This window comes from Orycteropus afer, unplaced genomic scaffold, assembly GCF_000298275.1.
Source record: "Orycteropus afer afer isolate SDZICR_OR568_19922 unplaced genomic scaffold, OryAfe1.0 scaffold00035, whole genome shotgun sequence".
NCBI lineage: Eukaryota > Metazoa > Chordata > Mammalia > Tubulidentata > Orycteropodidae > Orycteropus > Orycteropus afer.
The window spans coordinates 12,300,040-12,307,976 of NW_006921622.1; the positions used below are offsets into that span (position 1 = coordinate 12,300,040).

Consider the following 7,937-nt stretch of genomic DNA (forward strand, 5'->3'; position numbering starts at 1 on the left):
TATGGAAGTATCCAAAGTAAATAAGCCTACAAGATTGTAAACAGGGAACCAGAGACATCAATTGACAAATGAGGACAACTACAAACCAGAAAGAGGGAAAAAACTGTGTAGTTACAGAACTTTTAAGTGGTAGGGAAATCAAGACAACTGCAAGATAGAACAGACTGTTCTAAACTTGGGAAGAAAACCATAAATCACCGGTTAACTTCAAAGAAAAATGATAAACATTCACATCAAAATAAAAAAGAGGATCAGCACAAATCTTTAGCAAATACTAAAATGACAGCAATGAAGGAAGTGATAACATATTCATAAACAAAATGAGCCCAGCACAGAAAATCATATGGAACAAAGAAATCAGCAACACCACGAAAAAGCACATAACAAAATGACAGCAACAAATTCATACTTGTCAATAATTACACTGAATGTAAATGGATTAAATGCACCACTCAAGAGACAGAGAGTTGTAGACTGGATAAGAAAATGTATCTCATCAATATGCTGCCTACAAGAGACACACCTAAGAGACAAAGACAAAAATAGACTAAAACTCAAGGTTGGAAAAAGACATATCAAGCAAATGGTAACTATTAAAGAGCAAGAGTGGCAATATTAATTTCTGATAAAATTGACTTTAAGACAAAAACCACCATAAAAGACAAGGAAGGACATTTTATAAGGATTAAATGATTGATTGAACAATAGGACATAACAATAATATTTATGCACACAATGAAAGAGACCCAAAATACATAAACTAGACTCTAAAAGAACTGAAAAGACAAATAGATGACTCCACAGTCATAAAAACAAAAACAAAAACAAAAATCCCAAAACCAGACTCATTGAGTCATTGAGTCAGATCCAACTCTTAGCGATCCCTCCTTGGGTTTCTGAGGTGGTATCTCTATGGAAGTAGATTGCCCAGTCTTCCTTCCAAGGAGTGGCTAGTAGGTTTGAATCGCTAGTCTCCTTGTTAGCAGTCAAATGCCTTGGGCACTATGCTACCAGAGCTCCTACAGTCATAGTAGGAGACTTTAATCAATTACAGAAAGAACAACTGGAAAGAAACTCAACAAAGACACAGAAGAACTAAATAATACATTCCACCAACTTGATGTTATAGACATCTACAGAGCACTTCACCCAAAAACAATACAATATACATTCTTTTCTGGTGCACATGAACATTCTGCAGGATAGACCATATGTTAGGCCACAAAGCAAGCCTCAATAAATTTAAAAACATTGAAATATTGCAAAGCATCTTCTCAGATAACAATGTTGTAAAATTAGAAATCAACAATTGGAGGATCAATGGAAAAAGAGCAAATACATGGAAACTGAACAACACCCTCCTCAAGAATGACTGGGTTAGAGAAGAAATAAAAATGAAATTAAAAAGTTCCTTGAATCAAACAAGAATGAAAACACAACATACCAAAATCTTTGGGACACAGCTAAAGCAGTGATCAGAGGCCAATTTATAGCAATAAATGCAAACAACAAAAAAGAAGAAAGAGTCAAAATCAAAACCTTAACATCTCCAACAATTAGAAAAAGAGCAGCAAAAAAACCCTACAGTCACCAGAATAAAAGAAATCATAAAGATTTGAGCAGAAATAAATGCAACAGAAAATAGAAAGACAAAAGAAAAAAATCAACAAGACTAGAAGAAGTTGGTACTTTGAAAAGATTAATAAAATTGACAAACCACTGGCAAATTTAACAAAGGAAAATAGGGAGAGAATACAAGTAACATGAATAAGAAATGACTTGGGTGACACCACAACAGAACCAAGAGAAATTAATAGGATAATTTCAGGATACTATGAAGACCTATACTCCAACAAATTAGAAAAACATAGAAGAAATGGACAGATTTCTAGAAACATACTACTTACCTAAACTAACAGAGGCTGAGGTGGAAAATTTAAACAGACCCATAACAAAAGAAGAAATTGAACAGGTCATAAAAAAATTACCAAAAAAAGCCCTGGCCCAGACAGTTTCACTGGTGAATTCTACCTAACGTTCAGAGAAGAACTGACACCAATCCTATTCAAACTATTCCAGAACATAGAAAAGGATGGAATTCTCCCAAATTCATTTTATGAAGCAAGCATAACCTTAATACCAAAACCAGGCAAAGACATCACTCAAAAGGAAAACTATAGACCAATATCCCTCATGAATATGATGCAAAAATCTTCAACAACATCCTAGCCAACAGACTCCAACAACATATTAAAAAAAATAATAATAATACATTTTGACCAATTGGTGTTCAACATTAGAAAAACAATCAACATCATCCATCACATAAATAAAACAAAGGAAAAGAACTACATGATCATATCAATTGAGGCAGAAAAGGCATTTGATAAACTCCCACACCCATTCCTGATCAAAACTCTCAGCAAAATAGGAATAGAAGAGAAATTCCTCAACATAATAAAGGGCATATACGTAAAACCAATAGCCAGCATTATTCTCAATGGAGACTGAAACCATTCCCCTTGCAAATAGGAATCATACAAGGATGTCCTCTATCACCACTCTATTCAACATTGTATTGGAAGTCCTAGCTAGGGCAATAAGGCAAGAAAGGAAAATCAGAGGAATCTAAATTGGTAAGGATGAAGTCAAACTATCCCTATTTACTCATGATATGATCCTATACATAGAAAACCCAATAGACTCAGCAAAAAAACTATTGGAACTAATTGAGAGATTTAGCATAATGGCAGGATACAAGAACAACATCCAAAAATCAGTTGGATTCCTCTGCACCAGCAAAGAGATTGCTGAAATGGAAATAAGGAAATCAATATCATTGACAATAGTTACCAAAAAGATAAAATATTTGGGAATAAATCTCACTAGGGACAAAAGACCTATACTAAGAAAACCACAAATCACTACTCCAAGAAACCGTAAGAGAGCTAATGGAAGAACATACCATGCTCGTGGATAGGAAGATTGAACATGGTGAAAATGTCAATTCTACCCAAAGCAATCTATACATTCAGTGCAATCCTAATCCAGATCACATCAGCATTCTTTACATATATGGAAAAAACAATCACTAATTTTATATGGAAAGGAAAGAAACCTCGAATAAGCAAAGCAGTATTGAAGAAGAACAAAGTAGGAGGTTTCACACTCCTGGATCTCAAAACCTACTATATAGGCACAGTAGTCAAAATAGCCTTGTACTGGTACAATAACAGACAAATAGACCAGTGGAACAGAATTGAGAACTGAGAAATAGATGCATTGACCCATGGTCAGCTGATTTTTAACAAAGGGCTGAAATCCATTAAATGGGGAAGGGATGGTCTCTTTAACAAATGGTGCTGGCAAAACTGGATATTCATTTGCAGAAAAATGAAACAAGATCTGTACCTCACACCATACACAAAGATTTAAATATGAAACCTAAAACTATAAAGGTCCTCAAGGAAAAAATAGGGTCAAGTTAAGGGGCCCTCATTTATGGCACAAATAGACTGTTAAGGATAACCCAAAATGCACAAACAGCTGAAGATAAACTAGATGAATGGACCATCTAAAAATTAAATTTTTATGTGCCTCCAAAGACTTCTCCAAAAGAGTCACAAGAGAACCGACAGATTGGGAAAAAATACTCAGCAACAACATATCTGACAAGGAACTTATTTCTCAAATTTATAGAAAACTCCAATACCTCAACAACAAAAGAATTAACAATCCAGTTAAAAAATGGGCAGAAGACATGAATAGACACTTCATCAAAGAAGATATTCAGGTAGCCAGCAAATACATGAACAAATGCTCATGATCATTAGCCATCAGAGAGATGCAAATCAAAACAACAATGAGATACCATCTTGCCCTAGCACTAACAGCAAAGTTTAACAAGACAGAAAATAAATGCTGGCGAGGATGTGGAGAGACTTGGACTCTCATACACTGCTAGTGGGACTGTAAAATGATGCAACCATTGTGGAAAGCAGTATGGTGATTCCTTAAAAAGCTGGAATTAGAAATACCATTTGACCCAGCAATCCCATCACTAGGTATACATCATAAAGAAGTGAGAGGCAGGACATGAATAGATATACGCACACCCATGTTCATCACAGCACTATTTACAATAGCAAAAAGATGGAAACAATCTACCTGCCCATCAACAGAAGAATGGATAAACAAACCATGGTACACAATGGAATGCTATGCAACACTAAAGAATAATATAGAATCTGCAAAACACTGCATAACATGGATGGTCTTGCAGGAATTATGCCGAGTGAAATAAGTCAATCACAGGACAAATATAGTATTAGTTCATTATTGTAAAAAGTCAAAGAAAGCTTTCCATAACAAAACTTTCTTTGTTGGCTTTTAGGGGTAGGAGGGGAGGGGAGGGAAGGGTAGGGAACATTGAAAAAAAAAAATGCATTGACCCATGTCACTTTAGTTTTGTGTATTTCACTGTACATAAATTATATTTCAATAAAATGTATTTTTAAAACTATAATAATTGAAAAATTATATTATTTTCTTCTCTAAGAGTTTATTTTAAACTTTATATGTAATTTAATCAAATAAAAGGGTTATACAAGAAAAGGATGATAAATTTTTGAGGGTCTAAAACATTTTTCCTTGACCCATTTACCCTATATTTAAAAATTTTTCCAACTTGCAAGGTGACTGTGGTCACAATTACAAAACTGTTACAAAAAATCTTTAATCTAACATTCTAGAGTTTTTATTAAAGTCCTTTATGCTGTACACCTTTGTATTGAGAGAACTCTAAGAATGGGAACACTATTAGCTTTGTACCCACGTCCCATTTCCCACACAGAAGAGCCCAAATGCTTCCTGCAGATCTAAGCACACACCATATGTTCCATCAGCATAGACCTGATTATTCTGTGGAAGCCCAAAAGACTTCCAGGGAAGCATTTACTGGGTGTAACCTTAATGAACTAATTATTCTGATCAAAACAACAACAACAACAACAAAAATAAACCTGGGAATCCAGCTTAACCTTGTTATGTGAAACCTTAGTATTTGAAATGTTTGACAGATATCAAAAAATAAACTTTGCACAAAACACTGTACAAATATCAATTTGATGTTGTGAAACCTTTCATAAGTAGAAATCAGACAGCAATGCTCATATCATTTCTTTCAGACTGGCTAAACACTTGGTTTATCACTGTGTGCTGTGCTGTGGGCAGCACATGGGCTGTTCCCACCAAGTGACACAGATTTCAAAAAATAAGTATGATTAATTAGATCAGTGAAATGACTGATGAAAAAGTTCCTGCTCCAAGCTCTCCCTTTGGTCATTTACATGGGGTCAATATTGCAAAACCTTTTAAAGACAATTTTTAGACATCCAGCTACCTCACTATAGTGAAATATTTCAAAGAAAGAAACAAGGAAATTATACCTATGAAGTGAGTATACACAGAGTTAATCTATAGTGAAAAATATATCACATAGGAAAGGTGATATAAGGAAACACTTATAACAGGATTATTAGTAACAATAAAAATGCATATTATCATAACGGTGAACTATAAAAATATGTTTTACTTTACAATTGAGTTGTTTAATACAAAGATGTACATACACACCATTTTACTTCATCTCCCTTCTCCCACTGACCAATTTTTACTTATCGTTACACATTAACTTGTAAGTCTCCCCAGCTGGCAAAAGGTACTGTACTGTTAAGCTTTGGAAATATCAGGAAAACAATTACTAAAGTCAGAAGGAAAGATAGTTACATTAATAGAAAAGCCTATTTAAGTGACACCTTCTGAGAGATCCTAAACCTGCCTTTGTGTCTCCTTTATGGTGCATTTTTGTTTGGTTAGAACAGGAAGTGTTTGCCATTCATGGTTGGGACTTTGGAAGTCAGTTTTCATCTATAAAATGAGGACACTGCAGTTTCTAAGACCTAGTTACAGCCATGGGCTTGCTAGTAGGCCTGGCCTCCTTCTACTGCTTAGCTCTCCCCTGCTGCTGGGAGTTCTGGGTCAGAGGCTCAGCTGCTCTGCCCCAATCACTGACCCTACTCTGCAGCCCTCATGGTAGACACTGAAGAGTCTCAGACCACAGACCCCTTCACATGACCTGGTTTCATGTGCCTTGACTCAGCCTTCTGGAGCAAGATGCTGCCTCGGCTCCAGGGCTCACTGAGTGAGGCTTTGACTTGGACTGGAAACCATGGTCCATTGGTACCGCTGGTCCCCCCATCCAGGTCAGCAGACAGTCAGGTACACTCAGGCCAGCTTATGGAGGGCAAGAAAAATACTTCTTAGGATCTGACTTTCAGAAATCTTCCTTCTAGAACCTTCTGTAAAACAGAAATGTCAAATGTCTTTAAGTGGTAAATTTTTTCCTCAAGTCTTCCTGCTTCCTTTGAAGTGGCACAATGTCCTCTAGCATAACAACCCAAGTATCTCCCTATCTATTCCCTCAGTCTCTTGTTGGACATGGAAGGTGACCTGTCCACTTGGTGAGTAGGCCTATCCCTTTCCTTTCTTCCATTTGGAGCAAGGACACACACACACAAAATACGATCCTGCTTTGCTCCTCCATGTCATAAGTGTTAACAATATAGATTGTGCCTCCTATGGGAGAAGGGGAAGATCACAGACCATGTAGAAATAAGTCAAGAGACTACAATTTGGGTGATCAAAATGTGCAAATGGAGAGGCTCTTTCTATGAAGTGGTATACATTAGCCACATGTATCACTCTATGGGTTCTAAGCTCTCTAAAACTCACCATAGAAAAGGAACCTTGACTTGTTACACAATTCACAGTGCCCACAGGAGTAATTAATTACTTAGAGAAAGACAACTGTTCTCATAACTAATTGTAAAAGAATGTTCTTCACAGTCATATTATAAAGGTTGAGTACTATGCAATGTAGTGAGCGATACTTAAGCAGTATCCACAATAAGACAACAGTGAGTTGAGCATCAGAGCTACTTCTGAACACATGTAGACAAATGGTACCACCCGAGGTGGAGTAAAAACAATTGTGATTATTTTGGGGGAGGGTGAATAAAAGGAGCAATAGCATATAATTCATGCATGCATGTGTTTGATAGTGTAATTTAATCCAGTTGTTGATTTTAGAATATCTATATGAGTCAATGGGCTGTATATCTGCAATATTCTTCAGGGAATCTTCAATAAGACTTTGACAACTATTTGGTAATAATTGGTTAGAAATTACACATTCTAGAAAGTGATTAGAATGTACCTTCTCTATTTTGTTCATTAGAAATCCCCTAAAGTTTAGTGGGTGTCCCTGGGTGGTGCAAATAGTTAATGTGCTCAGCTGATAACTGCTAAAGTTTGGAGGTTCAAGTCCATCCAGATGTCTGAAAGGTCTGGTGATCTAATTTTGGAAAATCAGCCATTGATAATCCCATAGAGCACAGTTCTACTCTGACCCACATGGAGTTGCCATGAGTCAGAGATGACTGGATGGCAACTTGTTTTTAAGGTTTAGTGACAAAGTTAAAGAAACCACCTAAAACCAAACTCATTTCCATTGAGTTGATTCTGACTCATAGTGACCCCCAATGGGTTCCCAAGGCTGTAAATCTTTATGAAGCAGACAGCCTCATCTTTCTCCCAAGCAGCTGGTGGGTTCAAACCACCAACCTTTTGGTTAGCAGCCAAAAGCCTTAACAACTACACCACTGGGGCTCATTAAAACAACTACCTCAAAACCAAACCAAACTCACTGCCATAAAGCCAATTCTGACTCACAGCAACCCTCTTTGGGTTTCCGAGGCAGTAAATCTTTACAGAAGTTGATTGCCCAGTCTTCCTTCCACAGAGTGGCTGGGGGGTTTGAATCGCCAACCTTCTGGTTAGCAGTCAAATGCCTTAGGCACTGCGCCACCAAAACCAAA

The 7,937-nt window shown here is 36.6% G+C and overlaps 1 protein-coding gene across 1 annotated transcript in view; it reads right to left on the bottom strand.

Annotated features, from left to right (window-relative positions):
• Positions 1 to 7,937, bottom strand: part of CUNH10orf67 (chromosome unknown C10orf67 homolog) — a 232,764-nt gene that overhangs the window by 91,132 nt on the left and 133,695 nt on the right. The window lies entirely within an intron of this gene.